A 22,690-nucleotide genomic window follows, 5' to 3' on the forward strand; every position below is an offset into this window, starting at 1 on the left:
TGACTACAAACAGCTTTGAAATCCTTTGAGGCTGTGAAAGGTGCTAGAGAAATGCAAAGTGTTTTCCTGCTGAAGGTACGGTCTGCCAGTGTTGTTGTTGGGAGCAGTAGCTGCGTGTCACATTCTTGCAAGCTTTGAATTTCCTGCGTGGCCACCATTTGGGAAATTAGACCCAAAGCTATGGCCATTGCCCTGGAATTGCCTGTGAATCCCACAGGAACATGGATAAGGGTAACATGTGCTAACCATCTCAGTCCCTCACAGCATATATTTGCCCTCTTTGACCTCAATCCTGACCCCATGACTAATCCCTTAACCCTGTCACTGACACTAACACTGAACCCTAAACTCCATCACTAATCATGGCTCAATCCATCATTATTCTGACTAAACCCTAAACCCCATCACTGACTCTAAAACTAAACACAAAACACAAACCTTGACCCCAATACTCAACCCTAAATCCCATCACTGACCCCTAAAAATCCTAAGTGGTACAATTGACCGCAGTTACCCAACCTAGGCACTAAACCTTAAAGCTCATCATTAGTTGAAACACTGACCCTAATGTTAATCTCTCAAACCCATCACTGATCCTAATGCTACAATTTACAGGATTTGTTAAGAACAATCTAAGCAGCTGCATCAGTGGGATTTGAATGCCTGGCCCTCGAGATTAATCTTTCAGTATGATTAACCTGTAGTTACCCTACAAAATATTAAACATTACCGCATAAAGCAGAATTCCTGACAAGGATTGCTGCCCCTAATATCGACCCTATAAAGCTCTGTACACAACCTAATTGTCAAAAATCAACACATTAATTTTAAATTTCACCAATATTTGATTATTATTAGAGCAAACTCATGGGGTGTTTCTGTACCCCTTCTGCAGCCTGCTCTCTTACACATTACTCACGTTCAGACCATTTTACACAGCTTGACACACTCAGTACAGCCTCTCACACCCGTTAACTCATATCCTTGCCCACTGATTCTGTCAAACTCACTCAATTTGAAAACAGATGAACAGGCGCACTGTCAGCCATTCGGCCCATTATGCCCGCTCTGACATTCAATTAGATCATGACTGATCATCTACCTCAAAGCACTCTCTCTGTATCCCTCGATGGTCATTACTTTCCAGAAATGTGCGGATTTCTGTCTGGAACCTGCCTGATTCACGAGTTTCTGATTCTCTCAGGCTCCTGTCGCTGTGCGTGCACAGATTTTTCACTCTTCCTCAATGGGCTTCGCTCATTGATCTTCCCAAAACTCACAGACAGCTCCCTCCAATCACTGAGAGTGGCCCCCACATTCATTCTGTACAGGACACCCACCCTGAACCAATCACTCAATCCCTGGGGCACACATTCATTCTCAGACATCCCACTGAGAAGATTTTTTTTTGCCCCGTCTGACTCTCATTTTGCTGCCTCCTTTTCTCATACCCGGGTGGACCCAATATTCATTCATCTCCACACTCTCTCTTACACATGCTAATTCTCTGTCTGTGTGTCTGCCTCTCTGCTTTGCTCACACGCACGTACACGATGTTTTTTTAAAAAAAATGCCATCGATTTCCCACTCGGGTTGACTGCTGGTCATTGTTGTTACACAGCCTGGTTTCCTGCCTATTTCTGACACTTTTACACACTTTGCCTTCCCAGTTCAGTACTTCTCCTGCCTGCTCCCTTTTGTCTCCCGTGTGAGGTCTCGGTTCTGGCCGGAATTTAATCGCCTCCAATGGACTCACCAAACGCTGGGCTCCTGCTCACCCGGGGGACACAGGCAGAGGGAGGGCTCGCTGTGTTCACGCTCCTCTCCCGGGGCTCAGGGGATCTGCAGCCTCTCTGTCCCCGCTCCCACTGAATTCTGTTTCGCGGCAAACAGCCTGGGAACCCCCGGGGAACTGAATGAGATCAGAGCTGAGACCTTACATGGAACAAGGAGGAAGAGGAAGTCAAAGCGAATCAAACTGCAATACTGGCGTGGGAGGGAGGGCGCTGTCAGCACAGAGTGACCCAGACACACAGGGTGACACACACCCTCACACACACACAGACAGACAGGGTGACACACACCCTCACACACACACACAGACAGGGTGACACACACCCTCACACACACACACAGACAGGGTGACACACAGCCTCACACACACACACAGGGTGAAACACACCCTCACACACACAGACAGGGTGACACACACCCTCACACACACACACAGACAGGGTGACACACACCCTCACACACAGAGGGTGACACATACCCTCACACAGACACCCAGGGTGACACACCCTCACACACACACACACACACAGGGTGACACACACCCTCACAGACATACACACATTCACACAGTCACCCTCCCACACACACACAGACAGGGTGACAAACACCCTCACCCACACACGATGACACACAACCTCACATGCACACACAGGGTGACACACACCCTTACACATATACAGACAGGGTGACACCCACCCACACACAGACAGGGTGACACACACTCTCACACAGTCAACCCCCCACACGCATGGGGTGATTCACACAGTCACCCTCACACACACAGACAGAGTGACACATACAGACAAGGTGACACATACTCTCATACAGTCAACCCCCCAACACCCACACGCAGGGTAACACACACTCTCACGTAGTGACACCCCATGCACAGACAGATTGATACACACCCTCACACAGTGACCTCTAACAGACAGTTTCACATAAAGAAACCGACACAAACCCACACATTGCAACACTAAACCTTCCAAACACCGGGGTGGCATGATGGCACAGTGGTTAGCACTGCTGCCTCACAGTGCTTGAGACCTGGGTTCAATTCCTGCCTCAGGCGACTGACTGTCTGGAGTTTGCACATTCTCCCCGTGTCTGCGTGGGTTTTCTCCGGGTGCTCCGGTTTTCTCCCACAGTCCAAAGAATACTAAATTGCCTGTAGTGTTAGGGGAATGGGTCTGGGTGGGTCGCTCTTCGGAGGGTCGGTGTGGACTTGTTGGGCTGAAGGGCCTGTTTCCACACTGTAAGTAATCTAATGACACAGGAACAATAAGAAATTGAGTGATACGTACAGAAAAATACAGACTCACATTCACAGACTGAGGCACAGTGATATACATACACATATAGTCTCATATACATTCATCAACAGACACAGAATGGCACAGAGCCTGTCTTTCTCTTGCACACACACATAGTGACAAATGTATACCGTGACTCAAACACTGTCACACATAGGCATACACAGCAATGCACACACAAGATTGATGTACAATCACACATGCAATCATATGCAAATACCCACTCATGCACAGTAATAACAGCAAAAGGCCAAGCAAAAGTTTAAAAAAAAGAGAAGATGGGTAGGAATATAAAAACATTGTAAGAGCTTTTGCAAGAATGCAAAAGGGAGGAGAGTAGTTAAAGTAAATATTGGTCTCTTAGAGATAGAAACAGGAGAAACAATCAAGAGGTTGAGGAAGTGGCAGTAGAAAACACAAATGTCATGACAGGGAATCACAGGATTAATGAGAGTGAAGATCTAACGGTTGTTTATATCAGCAGAGAGATAAATATTCAAGAAATTTAAACCCCCTGGATCTGAAAGTCCATATCTTAAGGTTCTAAAAGAGATAGCTGTAGAGATAGAAGATCATTGGTTATATTTTCCCAAAATTCTCCAGCTGTTACAATGCCAGCGGATGGTCATGTCAGACCTCAGACTGAAGTCTGGCTTGATATGACAATCTTGTTTCTTTGTTTTAAGTGAGTTGGTTTTCCACTGGATCATAAACACACAATGCTGCTGATTTAGCTTATTAATTTATCATGCAAAAGAAACAAAGATTAAATAGAATAAACCCAGCTATTTACATATTGCACAAATTTGAAGATTTAAGACTTTAAGAAATAGGAAAAGGAGTGGGCCATTCAGCCCCTCAAGCCTGTTCCATCATTCAATAGGATCATGGCTGATCGGACACTCCTCACGTTCACTTTCCTGCCCTTTCTCCATAACCCTTTATTCCCTGGCTGATCAAGAATGTACCTACATCGGCCTTAAATATACAGAAGGCACCTCCCCCCACTGCCTTCCCCATCCCCACCCCAAGTTTCTGTGCCAAGGTGTTCCAAAGACTCTCAAGCTTCTGAGAGAAGACATTTCTCCTCATCTCAGTTTTAAGCTGATGCTCCCTTTATTCTGAAACAATGCTCTTTTGTTCTAGACTCTCCCATGAGGGGAAACATCCTCTCAGCATTGACCCTGCCAAGCCCCTTCAAAATCCAATATGTTTCAATGAGATCACCTCTCATCCTTCCAAACGCCAGGGAGTAGAGTCCCTATCTGTTTAACCTTTGCTCATATGACAATCCCTCCACCGAGGATCATACTCATGAACCCTCTGTAATCTGTCTCCAATTAAATGATCCTTAAATAAGGGACCAAAGCTGCTCACAGTGCTCCAGATGTGGTCTCACCAGCCCCTTGTACAGTTACAGTAAGACTTCCCTTCTCTTATACTCCAACCCCCTTGAAATAAGGGCCAACATTCCATAACCCTTCTTGATTCCCTGCTGCCCCTGTGTGCTGGCTTTCTGTGTTTTGTGCACAAGTCCCCCCAAGACCCTTTGTGTTGCACATTTCTGCTGTTTCTCCCCGTTTAAATAATACTCTGTTCTTTTCTTCTCTCTTCCAAAATGAAAACTGCATTTTCCCACATTACACTCCATTTACTAATGGCTTGCCCACTTATTTGACCTTTTAGAAATTGCTTGTATCCCTCTTGCGATCTGCCTGCCCACCCATTTTTTTGTCATCTGTAAATTTGGCTATAGTCCATTTCCTTCCTTGCATCAAGTCATTAATATATATTGTAAACAGTTGCGATTCCAGCACTGATCCCTGTGGAACCCACTGGTCACAGGTTACCAACTTGAAAAAGAACCCATTACCCCCACTCGCTGTTTCCTGCCCATGAGCCAATTCTCTATCCATGTCGCATGCCATTGCTCGCAAGACAAAGCTTTTCACTGTGCCTCGGTACATGTGACATTCCATTCCATTCCATTCAATGTCAATATACGACCTCCAATACCGTGGCTCTTATGTAACAACATTTTGTAAGGTACCTTGTCAAATGCCTTTTCAAAATCCAAATACAACACATCTACTGGGTCCCTTCTATCCAATGTGGTTTAGATTTCCTCAAAAAATTCTAATAACTGAGTCAGATATGATTTCCCTTTCATGAAGCCATTTAGAAACACACAGTAAGACATGCTGCCATTAAACTGCAAAATCCCCTTTACAGTATGAAACAATCCTTTACAGATCCTGTAGGTGTCACTCCAGACAGAATCTCCTCCTCTATCTTGTCTATACATTTATCCTCACTCTCACTTCACCTCCCAGTTTGGAGAGAATCTGAAAGCCTCTTCCTGGAGCTTTCATACTTTTTCAGCTTCATATATCTTCTTCATGTTTATATCTAAATATTTATTGCCTGGAACAATTGCTAAATTACTTATTCTGAGGTAAACTATTTTTAACAAACCTTAACCCTCTTCAATCCCACCATTGGGGAACCCCATTTCCAGCAAGTATTGTTTATTCTCCCAGCCCAGCCAATCCTGCTGCTTCCTGGAGAGGGTAAACTCCATTTTACTGGCTCAAAAACTTGGAACCTCCCCTTCTTCCACAGCATTGTGGGTATTCTTACAGCCTACGGACTGCGGTGGTTCAAGAAGGCAGCTCACCATCTCAAGATGTCAAAGGATGGATAATAAATGCCAGTCTTGCCATAGGTGACCACATCCCATGGGGAAAAAGAAAGAAAATGCAACATTTGTGCTCTGGACACTGGTTTGAAACAGGAGCAGGAGGAGGCCATTCACCCCCTCGAACTTGCTGTGCTTTTCAGTTGGGTCAGTCTTAGTCCCGACAGCTACACAGTCCAAAGATGTGCAGGCTAGGCAAATTGGTCATGCTAAATTGCCCAAAGTGTTTAGGGATGTGTAGGTTAGGTAGATTAGTCAGTGGTAATGTAATGTAATAGGGTAGGGGCATGGGTCTGGGTGGACTTGGTGGGCTGAAGGGCCTGTTTCCATACTGTAGGGAATCTATGAAAGAAAAGAACCTCTTGCATTGTTGGCCTTTACAAATTTGCTCAGGCCTGAAGCCATGATCTTTTTGGTGTAGGTGCAGGGTGGGGGTGTTAAGTTGTGGGGGTGTGGAGTTGTGGGGGTGATGTTGGTGCAGGGGTAGGTGGGGGAGGTGCTGGGGGAGTTCCAGATTTCCACCACCATGCAAAAGTGCTTCCTAATTTTGATCCTGAACAAATTTCCGTTCACAGGCATGTTTCATCACATGTCCCGGCATCACTCAAACAGGTGAATTTCGAGGACACCATAATGAAAATGTGTTTACACTTCCTTCCTTCTCTCATTGAGGACATCAGGAGCTGCAGGCTGGGCAGATTTTCAGTGTCTCTGACTGAAAAACCATTGATCGCACTCTTCTATCACAGGGGGAAGAACGGGATCAACTGCAGACTCTACTGGGACTAGAGATGGATATCAAATAGATTGAGCCCTGAAGTGGCTGAGTAGACAGTTAGATGGACTGAATGTCCATTCAACACACCTGCTGCGGACAGCAGGCAGAGAGAGGACAGTTATAGCTTCAGGAATATGCTGATGTATCAGAAAGGTTGATTGGTTCCAACTCAAATTGTTTAACCACATTTGTTTCTGACGAAATGTGGAAATGATAACATAATGATTATATCATTAGATAATCTCTGTTATCAGTCTATAATGAAGTCCATAAAACCAAAAGAAATAGGAACAGGAGTAGGTCATTCGGCCCCTCGAGCCTGCTCCACCATTTAACAGGATCATGGCTGAGCCAATATTCCTAATGCCTACTTTGCTGTTCTTACCCTGTAGCCCTTCATTCCTGAATGAACAAGAATCTATCTATCTGTCTCAGCCTTAAATAAATACATCAACACTGCCCCCACAGCTTTCTGTGGCAAGGAATTCTAACTTCATTGAGGTCTACAGCACAGAAAAAGACCCTTCAGTTCATCAAGTCTGCACCAGTCAAAGCCAATCACTAATCTAATCCCATTTCCTAGCACTTGACCCATATCAAATACACATCTAGATACTTCTTCAATGTCCTGAGGGTTTCTGCCTCTGGCACCCTCACAGGCAATGAGTTCCAGATTCCCACCAGCCTCTGAATAAAAATCCTCACATCCCCTCTAAACCTCTCACCTTAAATCTATGCCCTTGGTCATTACTCCCTCCACCAAGGGGAAATCTTCCTCCCTGGCTAGATGCCTCTCATAAATGTTTCAGTCATTTCCCCCTCAGTCTCCAAGGAGAACAATCCAGTCTGTCCAATCTCACTTCATATTTGAAATTCTCCAGCCCAGGCAACATTCCAGGAAATCTCTTCCATATCTTCTTCAGTGCTGTCACATCCCTCCATAATCTATCTATTCTACTTGGTAGTCTAGAGGCCTATAACATTGGCCTGGAGACATGAGTTCAAATCTCACCACAAATTTAAATTTGATTAGTCTGGAATATAAAGACAAATGTGGTGCTGGAAAAACACAGCAGGCCAGGCAGGTTCCGAGGAGCAGGAGAATCGATGTTTCGGGCATAAGCCCTTCTTCAAGAATGAGGCTGGTGTGCCAAGCGGGCTGAGATAAAGGATAGGGGGAGGGAATTTCGGGAGGGGTGCTGGGAATACGATAGGTGGAAGGAGGTGAGGGTGAGGGTGATAGGCCGGAGAGGGGGTGGGGGCGGAGAGGTCGGGAAGAAGATTGCAGGTCAAGAAGGTGGTGCTGAATCCGGCGGTTGGGACTGACATAAGGTTGGGGGGAGGGGAAATGAGGAAGCTGGAGAAATCTACATTCATCCCGTGTGGTTGGAGGATGCCTAGGCGGAAGATGAGGCGCTCTTCCTCCAGGCGTCATGTAGCCAGAGTCTGGCGATGGAGGAGGCCAAGGACTTGCATGTCCTTGGCGGAGTGGGAGGGGGAATTAAATTGTTCAGCCACAGGGCAGTTGGGTTGGTTGGTGCGGGTGTCCCAGAAGTGTTCCCTGAAACGTTCTGCAAGTAGAGGAGACTACATCGGGTGCAGCGGATACAGTAAATGATGTGTGTGGAAGTGCAGGTGCAGGCCCGTCGCAAATTCACCTGCACCTCCACACACATCATTTACTGTATCCACTGCACCTGATGTGGTCTCCTCTATATTGGGGACACAGGCTGCCTACTTGCAGGACGTTTCAGGGAACACCTCTGGGACACCCGCACCAACCAATCTAACCGCCCGAAACGTCGATTCTCCTGCTCCTCGGATGCTGCCTGGCCTGCTGTTTTTTTCCAGCACCACATTTTTCAACTCTGGTCTCCAGCATCTGCAGTCCCCACTTTCTCCTAATATAAAGATAAAGGTAATCATGAAACGACTTCATTGTGGCTGAAAACCCATCTGGACCATTAATGTCCTTTAAGGAAGGAAATCTGCTGTCCTTACCTGGTCTGGCTTATGTGTGACTCCAGACACATAGCAATATGGTTGACTGGCCTCTCAAATGATCCGGGCAGAGCTTCGGTTGTATCAAACTGCTGCAAAACCTAAAGAAAGCAATGAGACCGGACCCGCCAGCTGGCATTGACCGAGGCACCAGAAATGACAGCAGCCTGTCGAAACCGAACAATGCTGTAATGTCTCTTCCTCATTAACATCTGGTGCTAACATTGGGAGAGCTATCCCAGAGGCTACAGCATGCATTAGCCTGACGTCTTATGGAATCATATCCTTCAGGCAATATTCCAGGCTCCGCTATCTCTATCCTGCCATGCAAGACAGCTCCACTAGAGGTGGGGGCATGGAGGTATGTAGTCAGGAGGGTGCTGACCTGGGAGTTCTCACTATTAACTCTGGATCTCGTTACATCCCATGGTATCAGGTTTAGCACTGGCAAGAAATCTCCTGCTGATTACCAGATATCACTGAACCCCTTCATCACGCCAACACTTGTGGACATGGAGACCAGGAAAATAAAATGAGGAAGTTTGACCACAAAGAGTAACAGCATTGGTGGGACCCACTGTCCTCTATGTGCCCTGTTCCTCTTGCTTCCATCTGCTCCAGCACGCTCTCATTCCTGGTACTTCCTGGGTGGACAGGAAATGAGGCGTCATTGTGGCACTGTCACATTTGGGGGCTACACAGAGTTTCAAACAAACTGATGTAGACCAAAACCAATCACATTTACACAAACGTGAAGTTTCACATTCAGTGAATTGTCACCCATGTCACCAAAGTGCCCTCGGTAGGTTTTCTGCTTCCTCTCTCTGACTGTCTCTCCCACCACCTCTCAGTGTAATCCCTGCTTCCACAGCTGGGCTGGATTGAGCTCGCTCCATCATTGCTGCAGTTACAGTGGTCGGTACTGGGGTCACGATCATTGTTTTAGAATAAGGAGAAGCAGATTGAAAACAGAGATGGGGAGAAGTTACTTCTCTCAAAGGGTTGTGAATCCATGGAATTCAGTCCCCCAGATACTGCAGTGGAAACTGGGACACTGAGTAGATTTGAGGATGAAATAGACTTTTAATTAGTAACAGGTTGAAGAATTACAGGGAGAGGGCAGGAAAGTGATTGAGGCCCTGGTGGTATTGAATGGTGGAGCAGGTTTAAGGAGCTGAATGGCCTACCTCTGTTCCTACTTCCCATGCCCCCTTTGTTGACTATTAATGACCTGGAGGTAAGGATACAGTGCATCATTTCCACATTTGCTGAAGACACAAACAACAATGCAGTCAACCATGATGAGTTCTCTCACAGATGTCAGGAGGGGATGGATTGTTGGGGAAATGGACAGACAGATGGCACATGAAATTTAGTGGAGAAAACTGAGAAATGATTCATTTTGTCAGGACAAATGAGGAGAGGCCATGCAAACTGCATAGAGCAATGCAAACATGGGGCTATACATGTCCTAGTCTTTGAAGATGACTGGGTAAGTTGAGCAAAAAGCCTTCAAGATGCTTGGCCTTATTCCTAGAATATAAGTTCTGATAAAAGTTTGTAAATTCCTGGGTAGGCCCCAGCTGGAGCACTGTGACAAGCCTGGACACTACTCCTTAGGAAAGATACCAAGGTCTTGGAGAGAGGTTTAGCTAGAGAGGTTCTGAAGAAGACTCATACTGCATTTGAAATGTTAACTCTATTTCTCTCTCCACAAATACTAGATCTGCTGAGTTTCTCCAATATTTTCTGTGCCTGTTAACCAGAAACATGCCAAAGATGAAGGAGTCCTGTTAGAGTGGACAGACTGGTGAAACTGGGATTGTTCACCTTAGCACAGAGCAGGTTAAGAGGTAATTTAATTGACATGTTCAAAGTGGAGGGGCTTGACAGAGCTGATATAGAGAAATTGATTCCAGTGGTAGGCAATCGGTAATTATCGGTAAATAAAGTGACAGGTAAAATTGCCTCTTTGTTTTCCACATTACATGAGTGTTGTGATCTGGAACATATTGCCTGGGGACTGGATTAATGTTTAACTGTAAAATGTTTCAGTACTATTGGGAAAGGCCAAGTGGGTGGCACTAACTGAAAACAATTCTTTCAAAGAGCCAGTACAGGGATAATGGGCCAAATCACCTCCTTTTTGTACATTCTATGGTGCAGTAACATGGGACAGTAGCCAAACATGCATCAATGTAAAATCTGCATCATATGAGGTCTAAAGTCAGAGACTGAATTATTTATGTATTTCTGTGCTGGCGATGAGGTGGTGGGGCGGAGAGTTGACTGTTGTATTGGATGCTGTCACTAGACTGGTAATCCAGAAGCTCTGGGGACACAGGTTCAAAACCCAAGGTAATTGGGTGGAAACACTGCCACCAGACTTCCTCTCCAAACCACACACCATCCTGACTTGGGACAAAAAAAATCGTCAATCCTTTACTGTGCCTAGAATTCTCTCCCTGTGTGTCTACATGTGAGGTTGTTCAAAAGGAAGTTAGCAATTGAGAATGGGGATTACATGGTATGTCCTTTAGAACACCAATTCAATACAAGGTAAATTCCCCACTGTCTGACCAGGCCAGAGGGCTGCTCCTTCAGAGAGATAACTGAGTTTGGTTTAACCTGTGGGTCACCACACCCAGGTGGGGGGAAAGGTTAAGAAGGAGAGTCCTTCATGCTAACCTCAGTCGATGCGGGAATTGAACCTGTGTTGTTGGTGTTACACTGCATCATAAAGATGGCATTATACATTGTGTCTGGACTTCCAGAAGGCATTCGACAAAGTACTTCACAAAAGGTTAAATCATATACAAGAGACTGCATTGTTGGAGGTAGCACTTTGGTATGGGTAGAGAATTGGCTCATGGGCAGGAAATAGCGAATGGGAATAAGGGGTGCTTTTTCAGACTGGCGACAAATGACCAGTATGTTCCACAGGGATCAGTGCAGGGACCACAACAGTTTATAGTATACAATATATGAATGACTTGGAGCAAGTAAGTGAATATACTTTAGCCAAATCTGCAGCTAACACAAAAATAGGTGGAAATTATGGAAAGGATATAATCTGTTTACAGAGGGACATCTATAGGTTAAAGAAACATAGAAAATAGGAGCAGGAATAGGCCATTCAGCACTTCGAGCCCATACCACCATTCAATACAATCATGGCTGATCATGCAACATCAGTATCCAATTCCTTCCCTTCCCCTTACCCCTTGGTCCCTTTAGCTGCAACGGCCATGTCCGGCTCTCTCTTGAATATATCTAATGAACAGCTTCCTGTGAGAGAGAATGCCACAGGTTCACAACTCTCTGAATGAAGAAATGTTTCCTCATCTCAGCCCTGAATGGCTTACCCCTTATTCTTAGACTCTGACCTCTGGGTCTGGACTTCCCCAACATCGGGAACATTCTTCCCGGATCCAGCCTATCCAGGATTTTATATGTTTCGAAGAAGTCAGTAGAATTTGACAAATGGAGTATAATGTGTGGAAATGCAAAGTTCTTCATATTGGAAGAAAGAACAAAAGAACAGAGTATTATTCCAACAAGGAGAAACAGCAGAAAGCTGTAACACAAAGGGACTTGGTGGGACTCGTGCACAAAACCCAGAAAGCTAGCACACAGGGGCAGCAGGGAATCAGGAAGGGTGATGGGATTTGGTTTTTATTTCAAGGGGGGTTGGAGTATGAGAGTAGGGAAGTCTTACTGTAACTGTGCGAGGGGCTTGTGAGACCACATCTGGAGTACTTGAACAGTTTTGGTCCCTTATTTAAGGAGAGATATCATTTCATTGGAGGTAGTTCACAGAAGGATGGATCCTGGTTTGGAGGGATTGTCTAAACTGGAGTTTAGAAACATGAGAGGTGATCTCATTGAAAAATTTCAGATTCTGAAGGGGCTTGACAGGGTAAATTCTGAGAGGATTTTTCCCCTCATGGGAGAGTCTAGGACCAGAGGGCAGAGTCTCAGAATAAAAGGGTGCCAATTTAAGACATGATGAGGAGGAATTTCTTCTCTCAGAAGGTTGAGTGTCTTTGGAACACCTTGTCACAGAGAACCATGGGGGCAGAGTGCTGGTGTATATTTAGGATAGAGTCGGGATCATTTGGGGATAGGTAAGATGAACAAGGGAAGGATTTACACAGTTAATGGCAGGGCCCTGGGGAGTGTTGTCAAACAGAGAGACATAAGGGCGCTGATGCATTGTTTTTTGAAAGTGGTGTCACAGGTAGACGGGGTGGTAAGGAAGGTGTTTGGGATGATTGGCTTCATTGCTGAGACCATTGAGTATAGGAGTTGGGTAATAAACACTGCCTGGCCAGCGACACTCACATCCCAAAGAACAAATTTTAAAACGAAGAAAGTGAGGTCTGCAGATGCTGGAGATCAGAGCTTAAAAATGTGTTGCTGGTAAAGCGCAGCAGGTCAGGCAGCATCAAAGGAGCAGGAGAATCGACGTTTTGGGCATAAGCCCTTCTTCAGGAACAAATTTTAAAAGTCTGATATAACTTAACTATAAAGGGTCGAGAACACATGTATTATATGGTGACTGACCAACGGCATTAGAAATCACCTGAGTCAAATGTTTGCTGCAATTTTGGAATGATCCAGAGGAGGGCAGCAATTCCACATGCCAAAACGCTCCAGTAATTGTATCAACTTTAGCCCCATTTGTCATTAAAAACTTTGACTTCCTCCCCCTCTTTCCCCAACAACATTCCCTGTCTCCTCCTTGTATTCTCTTGGCTGTAGTTGATGAAGGGGTGGACTCATTGAGGTGTTGAAAATGGTTAGCAGAGTTAATAACTATTTCCTCTGGTGATTGCAGTGCAGAACTAGCAGTTTACAGCTGGGCTATTCTTGGTCTAATTTAAAAAAACAACTTGCTCACAAAAAGGAACTCTGTTTTCCGAAAGGTTGTTAAATAGTTGGAGGTTGAAAAGGACAGAACTGAGAAGGATGGATTGATTTGGGGGATATGGGAGTATTAAGAGTTCTAGCACGAAGGTGGTTATTGGAGTTAAAATATCAATCAGCCGGTTCCCTCCCATCAGAGTCTGAGACATTTCAATAAGTCACGTCTCATTCTTCAAAGCCCCAGTGTGGAGAGGCACAATCTCCTGAACATTTCCTCAGAAAGTCAACCCTTCCAAAAAAACCTTCTCTACTGCTTCTATTGGAATTATATTCTTTCTCAAGCATGTTAGTCAATCATCTTCCACACTAATATGTGACCCTCTACGCCATGGGCTTTGATTCAGTGAAATAGCCTTTCATGTGGCACTTTATCAGATGTCTTCTATAAATCTAGGTCCATATATCTACATGTTCCCCTTTATTCATGGTACTCAAAGAATTCTGATGATTTAGTCAATCACCATTTCCCTTTCACAAACCATGTCTGATTGCATTATGATTTTCTAAATATCATGCAACTGCCTCCCTAATAATGAATCCTCACATTTTTCTTATGACTGATGGTCATATCATATAATTAGTCTATCATTTCCTCCGTTTGTTCTCCTTCCTTTCTTGAACGAAAGTGTCACATTAACGATTCTAAATCTACTGGGACCTTTCCAGAATCTAGGACCATCACTAATAATGCGATCTTTGCTACCTCTTCTTTTATGACCCTAAGATTAAAATCATCTGATCCAGGGGAATTATCCACGTTTAGCTTGTTAGTTTTTCCAGTACCGATTCTGTAGTGATTATGATCCACCCTCCTGCTCATCTTTTTGTCACAATTAGTCAGCTGTTTAATTCAGTTCCATGCAATCAAGTCTTGCTCAGTGAATATAGTCAATCACTCCCATGAGACCTCTCTACTGCTCTAACTCTGGCCTCTTGTACATCCCTGAGTTTGATCACCCTATACCTGCAAGTCTTCAGCTGCCTCAGGCCTAACCCCTGAAATTGGCTCCCTAAATATTTCCATCTTACTATTTCTCTCTCACCCTTCTAAGATATTCCTTCCAGAAGAACGTAAGAAATAGGAGCTGGAGTAGGCCGTTCAACCCCTTGAGCCTGCTCTGCTATTCAATACAATCACGGCTAATCTCATCTCAGCCTCAACTCCACTTTACTGCCCGCTCCCCATAACTCTTCAATCTGTTACTAATTAAAAATCTGCCCATTTCCTCCTTAAATTTACTCAATGTCCACCAGTCTGGAGCAGTGAATTCCACAGATTCATGACCCTTTGAGAGAAGTAATTTCTCGTCACCTCGTTTTAAATCTGCTGCATCTTATCCTAAAACTTTGACCTCTCACTAAATTACCCCACGAGCCAATGCAAGCAAATATAACTAAAAGCCCCGCACATTCTGGCCATCTGAAGCAAGCACAGGGCAGGAATGACTTAGTTTGTAAACTAGCGCAGATGCTGCCGTACGGGTGGCACGGTGGCTCAGTGGTTAGCACTGCTGCCTCACAGCACCAGGGTCCCAGGTTCGATTCCATTCCTCGGGCGACTGTCTGTGTGGAGTTTGCACATTCTCCCCATGTCTGCATGGGATTCTTTCGGGTGCTCCGGTTTCCTCCCACAATCCAAAGATGTGCAGGTTGGGTGGATTGGCCATGGGAACTTGTCCCATAGTGTTCAGGGATGTGTACATTAGTCAGGGAAAATGTAGACTAATAGGGAAGGGGGCTGGGTTATACTTCGGAAGGTCAGTGTGGACTTGTTGGGCCAAATGGCTTGTTTTAACACTGTAGGGATTCTTTGATTCTATTAAACGTCCTCTCTACGGGTTGACGGGAAACTAAATATCAGAAATTAGGAGGGAAAGTGACGTTGCAGTCTTTATTTGCTGGAGACGAAACGTTGGAATTGATACCCTTAGACAGCAAAAGAGAAATCAGATCAATGTTTCCCTCCACCTCCAGCTATGGCTTACTGATTGTTGCCCATCAACTAGGCCCTGCAACAGGATCTCATTCAATCCCCATTTAAAGTCGGTTACTAGCTGTGAATTCTCTGCAGCACCATTCATCAAAGTGGAGACTATTTATTTACGTAAACGACAAAGAGCCATTTGATGTCCTAAGGTCAGTTTAAATGCTCAGGTCTCTGATTTAGATTGGAGCAGAAAATACTTCCTTTAAATCATTACAACAAAGAGAGACCATTCTGCCCATTGAGCTGTGACAGTGCTATCCCAATGAATCCCTTGTGTCCATTAGAACATAGAACATAGAAAAGTAGAGCACAGAACAGACCCTTCGGCCCATGATGTTGCGCCAAGGATTATTCCTAGTCTAAACTAAAATAACCTAACCTACACACCCTTCAACTCACTGCTCTCCATGAGCATGTCCAGCAGTCGCTTAAATGTCCCCAATGACTCTGCTTCCATCACCACCACTGGCAACGCACTCCATGCATTCACAACTCTCTGTGTATAGAACCTACCTCTGAATCCAGATAGCCAAATCTCCCTGTATCCCATACTTCCTGACTTTATGAATTCTTTCCACAAAACTCTGAAAACTTTACACTTACTTATTCAATTCCATTTGAAAGTTGATATTGAATCTTCTGCCACCCCACTTTCAGGCAGCGCTTTCCAGATCACAACAACCCATTGTGTAAATTAATCTGCGCCCCATCTTTGCCAACTCCGTTAATGCTGACAAACGGAACTAGAAATCTGGTCGGTATTGACAAGTTGGACCAAAGGGTCTGTTTCCATGCTGCACATCTCTCTGACTTTACAACTCTAAAAATCTGTGTCCTTTGGCTCATGGAAAGGATGAAAAGATAAGGACTTTTCCCTGGGGGTAGGTGAGTCCAGAACTAGAGGGCATAGGTTTAGGGTGAGAGGGGAAAAATTTAAAAGGGACCTAAGGAGCTACTTTTTCACACAGAGGGTGGTGCATGTATGGAATGCGCTGCCAGAGGAAGTGGATCACACAATGAAATAAACATTTCTGCAGAGATGATATTTTTCTGAAAATATAAAGGCAAAGGGAAAACAAAATCTCTGTGGACCAGGAAACGGGAAACACAAGAGAAAATGTGAAGACTTCTTATGTCAACTTTTTTTCTGTCAATGGAGCTGAATTGCTGACAACTGTAGAGTGATGTTAGATATCCAGTTGTGATTCCAATGGATTTGAATTTGAGTCTCCAGAACATGTTCATGATCTAGCTTTTAAGTTTTTTTGCCAGGTTAACAGAAATCTGTCAGCTTTGCAAGAGAACAGGGAGTATGATGTATACTTCTCAGTGTTTCTTATTTTTTCTAACTCTTGGGTCTGCAGAAGAAAATTCCGTGTCCAGAGAGGGTTGCTAGGCAACCATTACCATGAGCCTTGTAAACCATTTTTTTCAGTAAACCCTATCTGTTATCTCCTTGAAAGCTTTCCTGAGCTGTTTCTCCCAAGTTACTTAATCTCTAGTAAAAAGTAAGTGGTTTACAGCTCACATTAACCTTAAGTTACCAATAAATCACATTATAAAACCATCCTCAATCAAGATAATGTACCAATATGTCCATATGGCCCAGACAGTCCTTAAATATAAATACGTAATCCCAACAATAGACAAAAAATGCTGACCTTAACAATGATAGCCCTGTTCTAAGAGCTTGTAATAGTCAATAATAATGATCTAATTATCAATGGCTGTTCAGGCTTTGATTAATTCTCAGTGTTTGTTTATTTAAAATAGTAAACTTCAAGCAGATATTCCAGATTTCTGTGTCTTTATTTTGCAAATCCAAATCAGGCTTATTTCCAGGAACGGTCACAAGATTATATATCGACAGGACATGGAATTCCTAAAGATAAATGCTCTTAAAGGACGGGTACACATACAACATAGATAATTATGTAACTGTGATATCAATATCTATTGAGAATCTGAGAAAAAAAAGAGGAGTGAAGGAGCTGTTGTAGAGAGCTGTAAGATAAACAGCAGCATTGTGAATATTAGTATGGAAATGTTAGGAGTTTGTTAGAACTCCTGTAAGTGGTGCAATAGTCACTTGTAGATCCAACAGAGGAAGTGTTACCACAGATTCTGGGAGAGTCTTGTCCTAGAGGTCAGCCTCTACAGTGCAAGATTGAACACAGGCCTCATGTTAGAGAGAACACATGAGGGCTGAACACCAATCTGCTGCGTCCATGGTGTTAGGGAAGCTGCCCAATCCATGGGGGCACCTACAGTGACTTCATATTTCAATGGAGTGTGGGTGGTAGGGGGTTGACCTTACAGAGGTTAATGAAATCATGAGTGGCATAGATAAGGTGAATGTCAAGGGTCTTTTCCCTAGGGTGGGGGAGTTCAAAACCAGGGCATATTTTTAAAGTGGAAGAGAAAGATTAAGAAAGGACACGAGGACAATGATTTTTACACAGAGAGTGGTTTGTGTATGGAATGAACTGCCAGAAGAAGTGGTGGAAGCAGTAACAGTTACAACACTTAAAAGTCATTTGGATAAGTTAATGAATAGGAAAGGTTTGGAGGGATATGGACAAGTGCAGGCAGGTGGGACTAGTTGAGTTTGGGATTATGGTTGTCATGGACTGGTTGGACCAAAGGACCTGTCTCTGTGCTAAATAACTCATTAGGAACAAAGAGACCTTGGAGTTCAGGCTCATAGTTCCTTGAAAGTGGAGTCGCAGGTAGATAGGATAGTGAAGAAGGCATTTGGTATGCTTTCCTTTATTGGTCAGAGCAGTGAGTATAGGAGTTGGGAGGTTATGTAGCAGCTTTAGGATGTTGGTTAGGCCACTGTTGGAATATTGCATGCAATTCTGGTCTCTATCGTATCGGAAGGATGTCGTGAAACTTGAAAGGGTTCAGAAAAGATTTACAAGGATGTTGCCAGGGTTGGAGGATTTGAGCTGCTGGGAAAGGCTGAACTGGCTGGGGCTGTTTACCCTGGAGCATCAGAGGCTGAGGGGTGACCTTACAGAAGTTTATAAAATCATGAGGAGCATGGATAGGATAAATAGACAAGGTCTTTTCCCTGGGATAGGGGAGTCCAGAACTAGAGGGCATAGATTTGGGGTGAAAGGGGAAAAATTTAAAAGGAATCTAAGGAACAATGTTTTCACACAGAGAGCGGTGTGTGTATGGAATGAGCTTCCAGAGGAAGTGGTGGAGGCTGGTACAATTCCAACAGTTAAAAGGCATCTGGATGTGTATATAAATAGGAAGGGTTCAGAGGGATATGGGCCAGGTTCTGGCAAATGGGATTAGACTAATTTCAGATATCTGGTCTGTAGTGGCGAGTTGGACTGAAGGGTCTGTTTCCGTGCTGTATGGCTCTTTAACCTTGGAATTGATGATGTCACAAATACCAGGATTGCCCACGAGAGGGAGTCAAGTGCTACCAATGAAGAAAACTTAAAGATGCAGTATTTAAGTTTTGCCAGCTTAAAAATGCACCAATTCTAACTGTAAAAGCAGTAAAAATATCCTCACAAGGAACGTATTCCTGAAAAAGGGAAAATTCTTCAAAAAGTGCAACTCCAAGAGATGGAAGATGAACACCAGCAAGGACAACAAACCTCACAGAGTCATACAGCATAGAAACAGGCCATTCGGTCCATTACGGAGAAGGTGAGGACTGCAGATGCTGGAGATCAGAGCTGAAAATGTGTTGCTGGAAAAGCGCAGCAGGTCAGGCAGCATCCAAGGAGCAGGAGAATCGACGTTTCGGGCATGAGCCTGAAGAAGGGCTCATGCCCGAAACGTCGATTCTCCTGCTCCTTGGATGCTGCCTGACCTGCTGCGCTTTTCCAGCAACACATTTTCAGCATTCGATCCATTACGTCTATATCGAACCTTTTGAAGTGAAATTAATGAAAGTGAGAAAAATGTCTGATAGGTACACTGAAAAATGGAGGATTGAGTTTAAATTAGACCCTGGTGCAGCAGATTCAGTTTTAGCTGATCAGTTTGACCTGTCTGATACTGAGTCAGTCAGTATCATACCACAAGGTTCAAGGTGGAGGATGCCCAGTCACAACCATCTTAACCACAGGAGCTGAACAGTCAATGGGACTCTCTATATCTTAAAGAAGCAAGGTAAATTGTCGATTAGTCAGGAATGGATGCAATAAGGTCCTCTAGAAACAGTCTAGAAAGAGTTGTTTTTCTGCTTGGAGTTCTTTGCTGCAGGAATGTATGCTGTAGATCTTCTGTACTTTGACTTCCAGATGACATTTAATAAGGAGTCAGCTAGGAGGTTTCTATATAAAGTAGGGGCTCATGGTACGGCATGGAGAGAAGATTAGCTGGTTGCAGAATACAGATTGTGTGTACATGTGGATGCAGAGAGTTTTCCTATTGATTCCTGTTTTCCTGGGGCATTATGGGTCTACCCACAGCACATGGACTGCAGCGATTCTAGAAGGCAGCTCACCTCCCACCTTCTCAAGGGGCAACTAGGGCCAGGGCAATAAATGGTGGCCCATGTATGAATAAATAGAAAACTTTAAGAAGGGTCACTGACTTCAAATGTTAATTCTGTTTCTCTCTCCACAGATCCTGTCTGACCTGCTGAGTTTTTCCACTAATTTCTGTTTTGCTTTCAGATTTCCTGCAACCGCAGTTTTACATTTTGTTTTTTGTTTAACACAGTGTAACATCTCCTCCAGGGGAGCCCACTTTGAAGAATCTGCTCCTCTCTCCAACAGGATTTCCATTCTCATCTGTTTTCTTGTCCACCATCGTCACTTTCATTGTCACTCCTGCTGTTGGAATTTGTCAAAATCCCTTTGCATAGTCAAACCTCATTCCTCAGTGACTGTCAGACTCACCCCTCCTGGATTTGAACTGCAGTTTCATTCTTTGTATTTTACATTAACCCAGGATCACAGGTAGCTCTGTGATATATAGACAGCTGCTCTTGCTGCATTCTGAGATCCACACTCAGTGCCAGCTGCTGCCATATGCTCTCTCTCTCTCTCTCCCGCACCCACCCATCAGCAGCGCCTCACGCTGGCTCAGAGCTGCCTTGCACCCTCAGTTCCACTTCATTGTCCAGCTTAGTCTGACAGTTCTGAAGGAGGGTCAACGGACTTGAAAGATTAACTCTGTTTCTCTCTCCACAGGTGCTGCCAGACCTGCTGAGTTTCTCCACCAATTTCGGTTTTTGTTTAAGAATTTGGGGCAGCACGGTGGCTCAGTGGTGAGCATTACTGCCTCACAGCAGCAGAGGCTGAGGTTTGATTCCAACTTAAGGCGACCGTGTGTGCAGTTTGCACATTCTCCCCGTGTCTGTCTGGGTTTCCTCCCGCAGTCCAAAGATGTGGAGGTTAGGTGAACTGGCCATGCTAAATTACCCATAGTGTTCAGGTATATGCTGGTTCGGTGGATTAGCTGTGTGAAATGTAGGATTGTAGGGTGGGGTGCCCTTTGAAGTGTCAGTGTGGACTTGATGGGCTGAATGGCCTGCTTCCACACTGTAGGGATTCTATGAATTATCTTCTCTATTTGAAATTGCCTCTCCTGGTTCTTCCCTATAAAAGGTTTCGCTTCACATTTCTCTGCAAGACATTTTGGAGTCAGTGAGGACTGCAGATGCGGGAGAGTCAAAGTTGGTAAATTGTGGTGCTGGAAAAGCCCAGCAGGTCAGGCAGCATCCGAGCAGCAGGAGAATTGACGTTTCAGGCCTAACCCTTCATCACGATTGGGGAAGGGTCCTGTCTGAAATGTTGACTCTCTTGCTCCTCAGATACTGCCTGACCTGTGGGGCTTTTTCCAGCGCTACACTTTACCAACTCTGCATTACACCTCGTCTACAAAAGTCTCAAGTCTTTGAGGCTTGAGTCCTGATTCCTCTTTGAGGTGGGAGCCATGCGATCTTTTCTATGTCTTTGCAGAGCAGCCTCAGATTAATATGTTCCTCTCAGTACTGCACTGCAGTGCCAGCTGACATCATGTGCTCAAGATCCAGCGTTACATCAATGATGTATTGAGCTAATATTCAATTGCATGAACTCCCAGTCAAACACTGACACCCTCATTATATCAGCTGCCCTTTCAAAAGGAAAATATACATTTTCCTTTCTGGCTGCAGGCAGGCAGCTAATCAAGCCCAGCTGTAAATTTCTGTTGAATCAGTTTCTGATATTAAACTATTCCATTTTTCTGTTTCACTTTGTTAACCTCTCTATTAGTGAAATGTCAGGAAGGAGTCTCAGGGGACGCTCTCGGATGAGGTATCGGTCTATCTTCAAGCGGGAATGATGAGCAACACAACGATAATGCCAGCAACACAAACCGTTCATCAGGCCGTGGGCCAGGACCAGGTGAAAGCATAGGCCCAAGCCCAGGGCGTGGCTCTGTGTTGCTCTTTAATCTGGCAGATCCTGTCTACTGATTTGACTTGATTTATTATTGTCACATGTACCGAGGTACAGCGAAAGGTTTTGTGTTGTGTGCAGGTCATATTGTACAGAGTGCATTAGGGTAATGGAACAGAGCGAGGAATACAGTGTTATGGTTACAGAGAAGGTGCACACAGAGCAAGGTCAACATTAAATTTAAAATTTGGGAAGTCCACTCAGAAGTCTAATAACAGCAGGAAGAGGCTGTTTTTGAATCTGTTCTGAAGAATAAACAAACTTTGATATCTTCTGCCCAATTGGAAGAGAGTATAACCGGGGTGGGAGGGATATGTGATGATGTTGGTTGCTTTCCCAAGGCAGTGGGAGGCTCTCACCTTTCTGCCATGAACCTTTGTGTCACTGCACAAACTAATTCACAACACACTGATGTTCAGGCACATCGTACAGGACCTACCACAATCTGAGTCAGAAGGGTAGGGATACTCACTTAGCTCTTCTTGAAGACAGTTGGCACAGACATGATGGGTCGAATGGCTTCTTTCTGTTCCGTAACCATTAATCCCAGGCTTCCATGTCATGTCCAATCATATTATAGCTCAGCTGACATCACTGAAAGAGGGTGTAGGTTTGCTCACTGAACTGGAAGGTTCATTTTTAGATTTTCGTCACCATACTGGGTAACATCTTTAGTGACCCTCCAAACAAATCACTGCTTATGTTTTCTGCTTTCTATTTATATGTTTGGGTTTCCTTGGTTTGGTTGATGTCATTACCTGTGGTGGT

General features: G+C 44.5%; 1 protein-coding gene across 4 annotated transcripts in view; it reads right to left on the reverse strand.

Moving 5' to 3' along the window:
- LOC122560318 (neurocalcin-delta-like) overlaps window positions 1-22,467 on the reverse strand; it is a 49,065-nt gene extending 26,598 nt beyond the window's left edge. The window contains exon 1 of one of the 4 annotated variants that reach the window (XM_043710916.1): window positions 22,395-22,467. The gene's annotated coding sequence lies outside the window, so the exon portion shown is untranslated. Of the gene's footprint in view, window positions 1-1,102; window positions 1,711-1,756; window positions 1,969-22,394 lie in introns of those variants that run through there. The other 3 variants (XM_043710915.1, XM_043710914.1, XM_043710918.1) reach the window with 3 other exon arrangements.
- Window positions 22,468-22,690: the final 223 nt, after the last annotated feature.

This window comes from Chiloscyllium plagiosum, chromosome 20 (assembly GCF_004010195.1).
Source record: "Chiloscyllium plagiosum isolate BGI_BamShark_2017 chromosome 20, ASM401019v2, whole genome shotgun sequence".
Taxonomy (NCBI): domain Eukaryota; kingdom Metazoa; phylum Chordata; class Chondrichthyes; order Orectolobiformes; family Hemiscylliidae; genus Chiloscyllium; species Chiloscyllium plagiosum.